This window comes from Lonchura striata, chromosome 6, assembly GCF_050655825.1.
Source record: "Lonchura striata isolate lonStrDom1 chromosome 6, ASM5065582v1, whole genome shotgun sequence".
NCBI lineage: Eukaryota > Metazoa > Chordata > Aves > Passeriformes > Estrildidae > Lonchura > Lonchura striata.
In genome coordinates, this window is record NC_140708.1 from 13485670 (window position 1) to 13501047 (window position 15378).

The 15378-nt window shown below is 39.0% G+C and overlaps 1 protein-coding gene across 2 annotated transcripts in view; it reads left to right on the forward strand.

Moving 5' to 3' along the window:
• The window catches only part of LOC110473331 (uncharacterized), a 346314-nt gene that overhangs the window by 264065 nt on the left and 66871 nt on the right, over positions 1–15378 (forward strand). The window lies entirely within an intron of this gene.

A 15378-nucleotide genomic window follows, 5' to 3' on the forward strand; every position in this document is an offset into this window, starting at 1 on the left:
GTCAGACCTCATACAAGAGAGGCAGTGGACATGGTAGGGATAAATGAAGCCAGTAATTCCAGAGACAGGAAAACAATCCCACACATATCAGTCATATGTTCCAAAGCAGCAAAGAATTGACTGCAGCAAGACAAAGAGACAATCTAAGATTAATAAGTCAAAAGATAGATAAATAGATTAATTGCATTCTTATAAATAGAATGCTAACAGCCAGTTTAAAGATTAAAATATCTGGAGCCAAATCATGTGTGTTGACTGGGATGTCTACACTTTTAGGCTTTTTGTGCAAAAAAAAATATCAGAATTCTGTTTAAAAAAAGCAGCCTTCCTACTTTGTCTTACAAAACTCATTATTTTGACTCTGTGGATCATAAACAGACACAAAATAATGCACTAAAGATAAAGTAAGGCAAAGTGAGCCTACAGCCCATGATCTGCTGTTTCACCCATGACACCAAGGTGTCCAGCTAAACATATCGCTTCCTCTGATGCACCTGAATTTTTTCAGCTTTTTTGGGAATGCAATGGATATCTCATATGATGAGGTATTCTTCACATAAGTTGAAGACTGCAGTAAGATGACTTTCTAACCAAAATCATCTGACTGGAAGGTCAAAGCATAAGCTGCAAAACATTGCTTGCTCAATTTGTTACCTAAAGGCCTAAAAAAAAAGGTCAGAGACAGTTCAGCTACACACAGAGAAGGTGTATGCCCCAGGCAGCAGCAGAATCCTCTATTTTTTATGCTAGAGAAAAAATAATTACATTGTATATATAATTTTTACCATGTAACAAGTTGTGGTTTTTTTCCTATATCTTTTTCTTTACTATACCTTTAGAAAGTCAATTAAGTAAAAGTGACCCCCTATTAGCCAGACATTTTCTAATAAAAACCAAATTATCTCCTACTGGGTATCACACGAGTACACCTGCTTTGTCTGGGAAAATTTACATTAATATAGATAATTCTATCTTGACTTGAGCTAAAAAATGAAATAATATTTTCAGCTACTGATAACTATCTTTTTCAAATTATAATAGGTAGGAAAGAGGAAAGTGTAGTTATAAACTCTTATCCCAAATGAAAAATAGATGAGGCTGCACTGAAACTTGAAACACTGAAATCTACATGAAGAAAATTATATAGACAATTGAAATCATAATAAAACTTAGATTTTAAGTGCAAATACAAATTTCAATTCAGAAATATTAATATTTAATTCCCAACTGGTGTTAATATTGTCTAAAATGGAATATTCAGAGATTACACAAGCAGAATCAAAGGTATTTTTCCACTCTTTAGGGACACTGAACATTTAACTGTAACACAGACACATTTTACTTGCAACAAAATAATGAGGAGTGCCTTGGTTTTCATTATATAGCTCTTTCTCTAACCCAGTTATTCTTTTTGTTCTTTCTCTTATAAAGCCACCCAAAAATATAATTCCAAATTCTTCAAACAACATTCATAAAGGTTCCCAGAGAAGCTGTGGATGCCCCATCCCTGGCGGTGTTCAAGGCCAGGCTGGATGGGGCTCTGAGCAACGTGGGATAGGGGAAGGTGTCCCCATGGCAGGGGGTTTGAAATAAAGGATCTTTAATGTCCCTTCCAACCCAAACATTTCTATAATTCTATGATATCACCAGTGTCACTTCATGTTCAGATGGAGTGCAATACCTCCAGTCTAAAAACATCACAAAATTAAAATGAAAGAGTTGGTTTGTGGTTTGTGAAATTCAGAGTACACACAGTATAAGTGCAGAGATTTCCAGGCATGAGACACCTCTGTCTCTCCTCTTGTGGCGTTTCTGGGACATCACTGAAGTCTTCCCTTCACTTTTACTCCATTGCAAAAGTGTGCAGTAACAGTGGCACAAACATAATACACACTTGGTATTTTACTCTGCCTTGTCTAGTGACTGTCCCACTGCAGCTCAGGGAAATCCTGCTTCTCTAATTACTGGTGTTAGCCTTTTGTCAGAAAATTGTGGTTTCCCCTTTTGAAATTAATCTAGCTCCAGCATTGTAAAAAACCTGAAAAAACGTAGTTTTGGAAACAAGTGTCTATGGTTTTTTTTTAAAGACTCTTCAATAGATTATATAGCCCTAAACTATAAAACTAGCATTATTTTATGTAAAGAATTTACTAGCAATATGGCAACAGAAGTTCTAAAAGGGACTGGGGAAGGGGGAGAGAACAAATGTGTGCTGAATGACAGGAAGCTGCACACTTTTAATGCTGCCTAGCAGTTACCTTCTGTGGCTGTGCAGCACTCGAGTTAGAAGTTCAAAGATTGATTAATCATCCACTCAGATGCACCATAAAGTTTTAGAGTTTTTCCCTTGGTAGATGTCTGGAACATGTGGGGAAAAAAAAAACAAAGTAGGCAATTTACAAACAAGGACAAGGAAACCTGAATAGCTGTTATGATTTAAACCCAAGCATTTACTGATAAAAGCTGCCTACTCACTTTCAAGTACTTTGATCACAGAGAATTGAGGGACTTCACTGCAATATGTCCTGCCTCACTGAAGACTTCTCTAAACTGGGGCATGCCAGTTCTGTGAGCCATTAAGTGTTTCTTGGTATTATGTGTATTTTCAGAATGTGTTGGTTTAGTAAATGATGCACCTTCATATTCAAAAGTGCTAAGAAAAAAAGAAATGAAAAAAAAATACAAAAGGCAGAAATTAGACCTATGCTAATTCAGACTAAAGCAACACAGCTGAAAAGCTGCAGGAAAGTATTTTGAGGAAGTGATATCCTACTGTTGTGCTGTCAGTAAGGACAGTTCCAGGTGTCAGTGAAGAGCTGCAATAGATCTGGGCTCCTGAGTCCTAGACATCACTGTCCTGAAGGCCAGCATCTGGACATTGGTCATAATCATCCTTCTGCACCCTCTCATTCACTGGGACTCTTGCATGGGAAATCTAATTCTAAGTGCATCATTGACATTTTCTCCCTCAACAATAATTTGACATTTTCCATGTCTTACTACTTATGGAAGCTGACATCATGTCAGTCTTCTAGCACGAACCTTCAGCCACTGCAGTTTTCCTCCTATTTAATTACAACCATGATTGAAGGAAAGTTGTTAGCTGCTCTTGTACAACATGCACACTAATGGGTAAATTATGACATTTCCAGATCATTCTTCTAGATTAATTATCATATTAATACAATAATGAAAATACGTGTGTATTTTTTGTATATATTCAGCTATGGATGCATACATGTTTATCAGAACGTTTTGCAGCATATGCATCTTTGACAGTGAAAAACTGTTCTATTTTCTTTTCATTCTTTTTAAGGTAAACATTTCCAAAGCCATCTACATCAGCACTTTGCAAATACCTCTGGTGTTCAGTTCCCACAGGTTACCTGTGGCTCCTTGCAGGAGAGGATTTACCCAAAAGAAAACTGCCCTAAACAGAAGTGAAAACAGCCTGACTAATTTATAAGAGATCCTTTTAACTATTGTGCTTTGATACAGCATCATCAGAAAGACACAAAAACCCTCTCTTGTGTGGTGTGTGATATCTAGGATTTCAGTCTTTGCACCTGCAGCTTTTGGTATGGCTTGTGGCTGTTTGGAAAGCATTAAGTAGTAATGAATTTAAAGACATGTTTTCTGACTTGTTTTTTACATGAAGTAGAACTTATATAAATGGTCTGATAGTAGGGCAGTGATGAGAAAACTGTATAGAGTGAAAATTCCTACTGCTTCTCTGTAGAAAAAGCCAGGAAATCTTCAGGAGTTTCCCAGGGATAAATGTCTGTGGCCAGAGACACACTGATGGGCCGTGGTGGCTGAGCCACATCATGGCAGAGATAGAAAATCCTGTCCTCACCCTGCTGCTCCCAAGGTTGCTGAATCCTGGATGAGATCCAAAGGCTTCAGGAAACCTTGGCTGAGCTTCCCAGCATGGCTGGAGAAGCAGCAGTTGTGTCAGTCTCACTTTGTGCCCCTCTCCCTAACTCCAAAACTCCTGCTGCTGCCTAGCAATGGTGTGAACCCTCTGGCAGATCACAGGTAGCAGATAATACTGCATGTATCTTATTCTCCAAACCCTGGTGGATTTACCTCCCAGAATAGATATTTTATTTTGCTGATTGAGGAATTTTAAAAGTTAAATGCTCCATATTCATGCAGCAACACATCCCCACTAGCCAGAGGTGAAACAACTCGTGCTGCTCAAGCATTTTGGGATGGGGAGCTGGCAAGGGAGTCCCAAACTTCAGGGACAGGCTGTTTGGCTGGCATGGCTGTGCTCTTACCCATCTGCTGAAGTGGCAGAGTGCCTGCTTAAAAATTACTCAGCTCTGCAAAAGTGCATTGTGCACTGTAGGTGAAAATGGCAACTTAAACATTCCCATTTGTCTTGTGACAAACAGGTGTTTCTCAGGGATTTTCAGCTGAATTCCTTTACATGTCTGTATGTGGGTATATATATATATATTTATGTTACACATATACATTTGTGTGCATGTGTGCACACAGAGATATATGTCTTTTATTTCTTCCAAGGAGAGAATATTTCCAACATTTATCTCCTAAAAATTTTAGATTCCTGTTTCTCTGCCCTTCACATGTAACTCAGTGCAGAGAGTGAGGACTGCTCCATTCCACAGTTAGCCAGGCTCCCAGTTTAACTGGGAAAGACACCTCTCTCCCTTCCCTCTTTCTCCCAACTGGCTACTGAAATCTATACTGAAAACAGTATGAAAAACAAACCCTTTGAAGCTGTTGAGCCCCAGGATCCAACTCTCATATGGGCATAGTAATTGAGGAGTTTGGGGTTTTCATGCTTGCAGCTCTGCTCTCCCTGGTGATAGAACAGAAGAGCTGAGACTGATTTCTCACAACCATCACTCACTTTTCATCTAAAAATGTCAGCTGAGTTTCAGGGTGAAGTCTGGATTCATCTGGTCAAATTAACCTTCTCAATAGTCTAAAAGGGAGAGCTGACCTTTGCTGAGGTATAACTTACGCCTAAAGCTTTAAGGAAATCTTTAGAATTTACAGATGGTTCTGTGAGTGAGCTGCTGTCTCTCAATTAGGAACTTAACTTTTGTCAAAACAAAATAACCCTAATATTTTTCTTTTCATCTTCAAACAGCCTTTAAATAGAGCCTCAGTTTCCACTGTAACAAAAAAAAACAGTGAACCTGTTTTTTTCATCTTATATGATTGATACAATATGCAGTAGATTTTAATTTTAAGCAAATAATTTTCACCTCTGTCTATGAAGAATTAATACTGAGTATGATCTTACTTCTTGATTTTATTTTGGGAGGAAAGGGAAAGCTGAGAGGAATCTCTGTGTGTCCCAGAATAGGGAAAGGGAAAAAAAAAATCTATAACTGACATCCATGGTTTCTGCAAGCTCACAGTGTTGGATTGTATTTTATATAGCAAAGGAAAATGGGAAAAAATACTGATGGAAATGAAAGAAAAGCTAAATTTGATACAACCTTGTCAGCGTTTTAGATTTGGGATGTTTTTCTAGTCATTACAATACTCAGGGCAGCATGCAATGTGTTCCAGTAACCACCTGTTCAATGGCAATTTGTTGCTTTGCCCTTTTTGGTTTTTGGTTTGGAATCTGACTTCATGTTGACTCTTGACTTACCTTGATCAGTCCCTTTTATTATTGGGGGGTGTAAGGAAACCATACCCAGGTCAGCTGCAAGACTTCATTCAGATTAAACCTTGTACATGACGTGTTTTTTTTAAAGCATGAATTGCAGGAGTTGCAGGTTCTCTGCTATTCACAAACATCTGTCCCACTTTTCTTCCCAGACTACAGGGAACTGCTTAGAAAGGTCCAGGAGCACAGAAGGGCATCTCTGAGCTCAAAAGTGTTCTTGGCATTTTGTTTTCACTGCAAATCTTGAATAGATGGTTATTTCAGCAACTTAAAACCAGAGGGATGCTGCTGAAGTTTAACTGTCCCTGCGACAACTTCAGCTGGGAGTAAAGCCACAAAGCAGAAACAGAAAATAATCTGAGAAACCCAGAAGTCTTTATTTCCATGCATTAATCAAAGACACTTTACTCCAAGTGCAAAACAGCCTTGGGAAGTGGATAGTGGCAAGAAGGACTTATCAGTAGCATGTTTTAGTTTCAGCATGAAATTTAGGTTCCACAGAGATGGACAGAGAATCACAAAGAAATGAGCATCTGTTCAGCTTCCAGTGATGGTAAGCAATCTTATTCCTCTGGCACAGATTTATTTATATAAAGTGAAGCACTGAAACAAAATGTTGGCTTAGCCTCAATCTGGTTGGTTTTTTTGTTTTTTGTTTTTTGGTTTTTTTTTTTCAATTCAGTGTCATGAAAACCATTTTGTTTTGCTGCAATTAAAAGTTATGTTTCCATTTTCATTTTTGGCATTGTGGAAAATTGCTCTTGCCAGGTAAATTCTAACAATTTAAAAAGGTTCATGTGAAAAGTGAATGGAAATTATGTGGAAATTTGGGCTGTCCTTAATTTTTAAACTTTTCCTGCTGCAGTCCTCTTAGAAAATAATATGGAGCTACACTTGCATTTTCAAGTGCTTCTGTATGTGAACTCAAAAGCCCAAGGTATATTTCAAATGCATAGTTTTTGGTCAACTTAGAAATTGAAAAGCAGCTGTGTTTCAGATCAAATAAGTCCCCCAAGGTGAAATACTTGGTTTAAAAGTAGGTTGTTTTGGATCTGCCTATAGCCCAAGGATTTCAACAGAAAGATTCAAAGGTCTTAATGAAAATTTGATCATTGTCTCCTGAGAGAGCAGAGTTTTGTGTGAGAATTCAGCCTGTCTGCTTGGGTTGGAACAGCCTTTACAGCTGCGTTTCAGCACCTAGCCAGAACAAAAATGAACACATAACTTACTTTTTCTGCAGCCTCATTAAAATTGAACTAATTTTTGAGAACATTATGCTGTAGTTCCATACTTCATAATAAACTGTTTATTTTTTTCCCATATAAATGAGTGTGAACCATTAAGCTTTCAACAACAGCACCTAAATAATGAGGAGGAACACATTTTTATAATGAGGATAATTGTAATTGCAGAACTTTCCAAGTGATGCAGTAAATTTTCTCTCAGCTGTAAGATTGGCCTTTCTGTAAAATAAATGCTTTAGTTTATCTTTAAGTTATTAAGCTCATTACAGAAACTACTGTATAAAGTTTGCTGGCCTAAATTTTCTAGAACAAACTGACTAAAGTTTATCCTGTGCTTAAAATCTTTGAATCTTTGAAAGTATCATTTACCTCATCATTGAAATCCAATATATTTTTTGCCATTTTCTTCGCACAGATTTTTCTCTGCTACCTGCCACATTATTGCTAATTAATATACAATAATTATTATTATTTAAAATTATTTATAATGACAAACAAGAATCAAAGTTTTCTGCACAGGAAAAAAAACCCACTGGTGTCCAGGGAATGCTAAGCCACTCTCGCTAGCTGCTGTCCTCATCAGGGGTTCCCTGCTGCTTTCCCTATTTCCAGCCACATCAGATGTCAAAACTCAGGTTTCTCTGGGGTGTGGGATAAAAGTCACATTACTGCAATTGAGCCATTACTTGGAATAATGTTTTCTTTCCTGCTTTTTTTACCCAGTAGCCACAGGGTTAGAGACAGCCAATTAGGCAGGGTCTGTTCTGGCTCTTCGTGAAGAGGGGAAGACAATTAGTGAGAACTCCTTCCTACCCACTCCTGCTACACAGGCAGTCACATTCACTCCTTTCTTTAGGGTTTGGGTCATAAAGGCTTGAGAAAAGCTCCAGTTCTCCCTCAGCCTCCGGTGGCCTTTAAGTTACTCAGCAGAGCTCCACAGAATACGTGGGTGGTTATCCTCAGAGGTGAAATGAATGTGTCTTCTTGTATTTGTTTCTAAGGATATATTTGATTTCCCTTTAGAGGTCAAGGCACATAAGTGATCATACAGCATTTGGTGCTTCCAATTAGTAGCCTTTCTGGTCCAAAATCCAATATCAAAACCTAATGAATGGCCCTTCGGGGTTTAACTGAATTGCCAGAAAAAAGGAACACGTCTTCTTCCTGCACTCTACAAGGAATTTATTTTCTGTCCCCTTCTTTTTTCCTCAGCTTTCAGGAACACAGATGCATAGGGCTTAGTTGCTGAGAGTAGTAGACAGATTGATTTGTTCATGTGTCACCTTAACAAGACAAAGAAATGGACAACTAGAGAAGAAATATCAGAGGCAGCTGAAGAGAAGATGAAAAACACTAAGTGATGGTACACAAAATGATGTGATTATTTATCTAAGGGCTTCCACCCCCCACACCTATCTACCCACTGCAGTTCAAACAGGTTTTGCCTTTGAATCAGTTCATCATATAAAATATGAATCGGGTTCCAGTGAAATGTTTATTTAATTAACTGTCACCAGGCTGAGACAAAAAGGAAAAGTATATCCTATCAAAATATGCTAAAAATAAGGATGGCAGCACAACAAAGTGGTTGTTTCAAGGATCCGAGCTTTTGTGCAGAGCTCTCCTGAATATTGGTTTGCTTTTCCTGTTTGACTGCTTTACTGTGGTGTTGAGCAGTCAGACTGCAGCCCCAGAGCCTGAGGCAAGGGATGCTCATTTCCACCAGACACCAGCCCAGCTCTGTGATTAGCACCTCCAGACCCAGGCTCTAGCAATTTGGGCTTCTAACACCCTTTGGGGCTGCCAGTTCTGATAGTGACATTAGTCTGTGCATCGTCCCCTTTAATGTCATTTTTAAATGTTTAATAATCTGATTGGGATAAATGGTCTGGATATTTATCTCCTTCCGCTCAGAGAGGGATCCCATTAGTGAATTCAATAATTCCAAGAGGGTCAGGCTCACTTGCCAGAGGCTCAGGTTGAATTTAGCACAGGATTCATTTCTTTCCATGCATTGTGCTCCTACCAGAGGTATCATAAGGGTCCATTTTTTCACCATAAAATAGAGTGCAAGCTGCCAAATGTTGGTGTAAAAACCACTCCTGCTGAAATGATGCTCAGCAACCCTGAGGCCCTTCAGCCTAACTAACCCTTTGTTTCCCCTGGCACTCTGGATGTTTGAACATTGATTTACTTGTTCCTGGCTAGGAGACAAATGCATTTTTTCCTTCAGAAGGACACTTTCTGCTTGTCTCATGGAAGAGAAATTCCATTTAAGTCAACAGAGAGATTTCAAATTTAACAGAATACAGCTAGTAGACTTTTCTCGTAAGGTACCACTGTGAAACTTTAAAAAAAGCTTTGTTAGTTATGTAAATAATGTTAAATTACTGTTGTATTATGTGACTCTTTCTTATTGCCATTCACCCATTTGTCCCAAAAATAAAATTTGGCACATGTTTAGATTACAGTGAAACCACTCTCAACTATTTATTGCTCATGCCAGAGAAGTAGCTCTAGGTTTGAAAAAGTTATCCGAGGTAGGCAAGTTTTGAAAGTCCTTCCTCAGACTGCCAGCACTCACTTCGCTGAATGACATTGATTTAGCCTAAAAAAATTCCCATTTGCAGGTGGTCTGGGCCACACTGGCCTTCTCCAAGTGCTGTTTTAATGAGCTGCTTGGACTGGATTATGATGACTCAGGGATCATTAAGAGGGCGAGGAACTGCCAGGCCATATCCTGGACCAAAACTAAGATATCATGAGGACTCTGTGTCCCAGGCTTGTTGTGATGTCTGTCTGCTGCCATCAGTTTTCTTGTACTGCTAAATTAGTCTTCTAATAGTGATCTGTCTTGCAGATTTTAGTCAGCTGATTTAAGTTTAATATCACTGACTTTTAACTCTTTTAACTAGGTGTATTTTATTCTTTTGCAGACCAGTAAATTCATACAGTGAAATCCCTTTGGAGCACTGGCTTGTGTCCTAGATTTCCCCCTCTCCTGATGTTAATTTTCTCTTTCCTGATGTTAAGAAAGTATGAATGATCCCCATAATTTTTCTTTTTGTGGACAAGAATGGTACTAAAATGTAATGCAGAAAATGATTGACAAAGCAGGAGTAGTACATGACAGCTTTTGTCTGCTCAGATTTGCCGTGTGGTTATAAACTCATCAGTGTACAGTGTATCACAGGTGAATATTTTGCCCCATGTGCACACACTGGGGCTCACTTTTTTTTTTTTTTTTTTTTTTTTTTTTTTTTTTTTTTTTTGCCTGGTGCCTCTCATGAGTGGCTGTAAATTCCCAAGGAGAGAGAGATCCTATGAGGAATGAAATCAGATGTTTAATGCAGTACCCTGGGCTTCTCTCCTAAACAGGAAAAGCCTTGCAGGAGACACTGACACGGTACCTACTAAAGACCAACTCTCTAGTGCAGGAAATGCCAGTGGGAGAAGATAGGTTTCTTTGTGCCAATGGTGCTTGTGTTTTCACGAGGCAAATGCCTCATTCACATTCACATAAACACAAGGAAAAACCCAGCCTTTCTAGTTTGTAAGGTTAAAAACCTGAACTTGGATAAAAAAGAGCAGGGCAGATCTTTCCAGCTGCATCTCCAAACCACTTCCCTCTGGCATCCTGCTGAGTGCCTGAAAGCTGGCACTGCTGAAGCCTCTCTCCAGAAAGCACATGGCTGGTGCTCTGAGTGCCAGAGGGAGGGAACACTAAAGAAAATGGAGTTTTGGTTCCTCCTTCCCTGGGCAGAGTGGGCAGCACCCTTCCCTTCTGTCCCAGCTGCCGTGCCCTCCTCCCTGTGCTGGCCACAGGGCACAGTCCCTGCTGCCAGCAGCAGAGCTGCTCACTTGGCTCCCTGGCAGCCCCAGCCAGAGCCTGCCAGTGGGAATCACATCCTGGAAATCACTGTTTGAGAGCACAGACAGGCAGGCAGGGAATCAAGATAGACAACACTAGACACAACTTGATTCCCCTAGGATATTCAGGGTACAAGTTGGATTCACAGAGGCTTTTTTTAGCTATGACCATCTTTCTATGCTGAAAGTTACCTAATTCTTCTTTATTTCTTTTTTTTTTCCCTACCCTGCAGATAGACACAGGTTCAAAGTCATTTACAAAATAGATCTGAACTAGTATAATGCTTATTATTATGGACAAGTACAGTCTTACATCTGGAAAGTGTTTAGCCTAAAGGACTTGCATTTTCCTTCTGCTATTCCTGAAATTGAAACACATACAGCAATGCAAGATATCTTTCACCACTGTGAAAAGTCTGACTCCATTTCAGCTTAAAGTCTGAGAGCTGCTGAAAGCACACAGTTAACCTTGTTCCTGGAATTTTTCATGCCTCTTTTAAGCCATCTTGTTGAGCTGTCTCAATACCTTGAATGCCTTCTCTGGGTGGTGGGTTTTTGCTGGAAGAATCACCTTGGTTTCTAGTCCTACCTTTTCCTTCACTCTTGTCACAGAACTGAATGCTTAAGTGACTCTTCTTAAAGAAATCTAGACCTTTTTACATGTTTATTTTTAAATGGTGGACAGAGATTTGTGCCATTTTGGAGTGTTTTGTTGTTTTCCTAGTTTATATATTGCCAACATCTGTGCTTCTATTTGATTTGTGTTTTTTATGTGGCTGTGACCATCCTTGTTTTCTGCTTTCCTATCAGAAAATGATGACTGAGCCTTTGAGAAGTCTGTGCTGAGCAGCCACCCCAAATGCTCTCACTGTGATGAGTTCTTTCCTATTAGAAAGTGATACCAAGTCCTGCAGTGGAGTTTCCTCTCTTTTTTTTAAAAAAGAAACATTTGATGTTTTACTCGGCTCCAAGTTATCATCATCTACAACACCACATGTCTCACACGTGCCAAAAAAGTGATGCAGGTGTCCTATATAAAGAAAATATTTCTGAGGTGAAGGGATGATTTCTTGACATCAGGGAAGCATCCTCCAGTTACAATTTTACTTGAAATAGAAGGAGCACCCCTTCTAACCTATTGCTAACTGAAGCAGCTGCAGAACATCTTTGTTAGTTAAAGCAGCCTGTATTTTTTTCACGGGAAGGCAATAGGGGTGCAGTGTGAGTCCATGTGCCTTGTCTCAGATATGGACCTTGGCATCCACTACACTCCAATTGCCCTGGTCTAGAGAAAAACCATTACCCAAAAAGGATTACAGAGGAGGCTGCCCTGGCTCTTAGTGCATCCTGTGCCCTGGAGCACAGGCAGGCTCAGGGGTGGGCAGACAGGTCCCTCAGCAGCCCCTGAAGCTGTGCTGGGCACATCCCTTTGGAGAAGAAACAGTGGCAGGGAATGGGTGTAAATATCCTGTGTGTTAATTGGTGGTGATTTGAGTCAAAAGTACATTTCTTTCACTAGCCACATTTTTTCTTTCTTAAACAAGTACAAGTGGCACTGCCATTCATCTTTTAAACAAAAACATAACCAGGTAATTCCTCAGAAATGGAAACATTTGTGTTAGCTATGTGTGTTCATGAACACCTAGGCAGTTACTGTAAGCCTAGAGAAGCCATTGCCATTTCATGTCAATTTTATGTAGGTTTTATAAGTCTCTTTAACTCTCCTGTTTCCCCCAAATGATTGTTACCTTAGCAACTGCCAAGTTGCATACACAAGCTTGCTCCGAGAAGCAGAGCTTAACAAAGTAAAGTATCAGTGTTTAAAGAGTCATCAGGAACAGTGTTTATTGTGTTTAACTCTCTTATATACTCACCTACGTAGATGAGTACGTTCTTTTATTTTGAGTTTTCCAAAACTTGAAATAAAAACAATAAAAAACCTCCACCACCTCCCAAACCTCTTAGCAGCTAGTCAGCCATAGCATCAATTTTGTCCTTTCCTCTTCTTTCAGCTTCCCAGGTCTTTTCAAAAACTAATATTTCATTCATAAGAAGAGTGATCAAGCCTGCAAGGTCAGTGAAGTGTGAATTGGGTAAAACAGGAGGCAAGGCTTCATGTGCCAGGTGATTCATATTCACTTCCTTGTGTCCATCACATGCACATTTTGATCCACATACAGACTATGACATTTAGCATGGAGGAACACATTGGGATAAATTCAAATTAATTTTGAACTTTTATACCAACCGCTTAAATCTAATTATTGTTTTGTAAGATTTGAAAAAAATAAGTTAGAAAATCATCTTTTGCTGTCTTATCCTCATACTGTTTAATTTAAATGTGCAGGAACTTCAACCTTTTATGCAGTAAATGTTACAGGTGTTTTTACATCTGTGATGTTGGGTTATCCTCCCCCTTCCCCCACAAGGTACCCATTAGGCAAACCTCCATCTAAAGAAATGCCTGTCCTGTCACAGGAGCACGTCTCAGTTTGTTCCAAGCAGCTTGTCAGAGTGGCCAGGCTTTTATGCTTGTTTTCCAGCTGATTTCCTGAGGTGTAATCAGACAAGTGATTTATCCAAGGTTGTACATCAGCTTGTTGACTGTGAGATCTTGGAATGCTCCCCTTTCACACACTTTTGTTTTCTTTACTTCTGCCACAACACTCCACTGCTGTGCTGAAGTCCCAAGACAGTGATCTTAGAATTGAATATTATTGATGTCAATGAAGTTTTTTTCTATCCAGAGTCATCAGGGTTGTTTTTTGTTGGTTTATTTGGTAGGTTGTTTTATAGAAACAGTCTGTCTATATTTGCTTTTAGCTCGACACTTGAATGAGAAAAAATCAATTATTTCAATTGAATATCCTGCTGAACACACAATTTGGAAGAAATTTCTCATTTCATTTTCTTCTGAATCCAGTAGAGACCACTTCTGTGGGACATTATACCTGTAATACAAAGCATGAGCCACTAAGAAATAGACATCAGGAAATTACACCAAGTGTAATGAGTTTAATTTGAAATCTATTTCAAATTGGTTTTCCTATACGATGACTGAAGATCATCAATTCAAGTCAGTTTTCTGGAGCCATACCATTGGTACTCTCAGACAACCTGTTCTTGGTTCTAGTGAGGCTTTTATGCATAGAGTTACATGGGTAAAGAAAGAAGCAGGCGAGGCTAAGCCTTTTAATTTTGTACAAGCCTTTTAATTTTGTATGTGCTCGAGTCACAGTCATCCAATTCTATGTTAGCCAAGGGAGGGGAGAAAAACACGAAGGGAAAAGAAGAGGAAGAGAGAGATTAAAATTCAAAGCTTCACTCCCTTATTACTTTCTCTTACAGATTGCCCCGTCATAGGCAAAAAGTCAAAATCAGCACTTTAATGAAGAGCATTAGAAGGAATTTGTTTCCCTTTCCTGCAGGTGAAACAGAACTGAGTCCTCCATTTATCACAGCACCTCAGCATTCCAACACGGTGTTCAACCAGAGTTTTATTTTCTCGAAACATAGTTTTAAAGTTAAGGCCTTTCTTTTAGATCCTGTTCTCTTTCAGTTTTCTGGCTCTGGTCTTTTGCAAATATTTATATCAAAATCTTTTGTGTGGTTGAACATTCTAATCATGTTTCTTGGCCTTGTGTGGTTTTTTTTCTGAGCAGGCTGTAAAGGAGTATAGGGCCTCACCATTGAAATGAGCTAGGTGGGAATACAGTCATGCCATTGAAAAATATTTTTTAACAAAATAAAAGAAAAAGTAAAGAAAAAGTAGATATAAGTCTGATACCGCTGATGGTTTGCATTGCAGGGTGCTGCAGTTCTTCCAGCCTGTCATAAGTCTGTCTGGGGTGCCAGGGGGTGAAATACCTGTGCAAAGGTGGCACAGAACTAAAGCCAGAGGAGAATAAATCAGCAAAGAATTGTATATTTCCATTAAATATGAGAAAATAAGTAAAAAATGCCTAACTTGACAGCCTGCAACCAAAAATATTATCAGACAGTAAGCAGAGAGCAAAAACTGCAGCTGGAGTTGGTGCAAAACAAGATATCCAGCCATGTTGTTTCAAGGAAAAATTTAATTAAAAAATTATTGAGTTTTTTCAATTATGAAAACATGGCAGCATAAACCATTATTTGTAAATTTTCTTTTGTTTCTGATCTCTCTTCCCAATTCCTGGAAAGACCATTAGCATTACTAAATACATGAATCAACACTGTGTATTCTTTTTCTGTCTTCACCAATGGTCTCTAAAATGTGACTTATCAAGTATGAGGTCAAAGGTGAAAGCTGTATCTTAATTTAAAAAAATCCCCAGGTAACTGAGTTTCTTGGGTGGATAACAGCAGAGACTTGGGTACTGTACTGATGTAATGATGAGTCTCACTAATGAACTAATTAGCCTGCCTACACACACTGTGTTTTTCCTCATTGCTGGATCTGATAAAGACATTTGAAAATAAAACTATTGTCATGGGACAGAAGAGCAACAATCCTCTTTTGCTTGCCAAGCTCCAGTTCAGCAGTAGTTTGCCTCACTTAGATTTTCGTTTTATTCTCCCACACATAAACAAGATCGGTTAGTATTTTCTACCTCCAATTTTTCACTG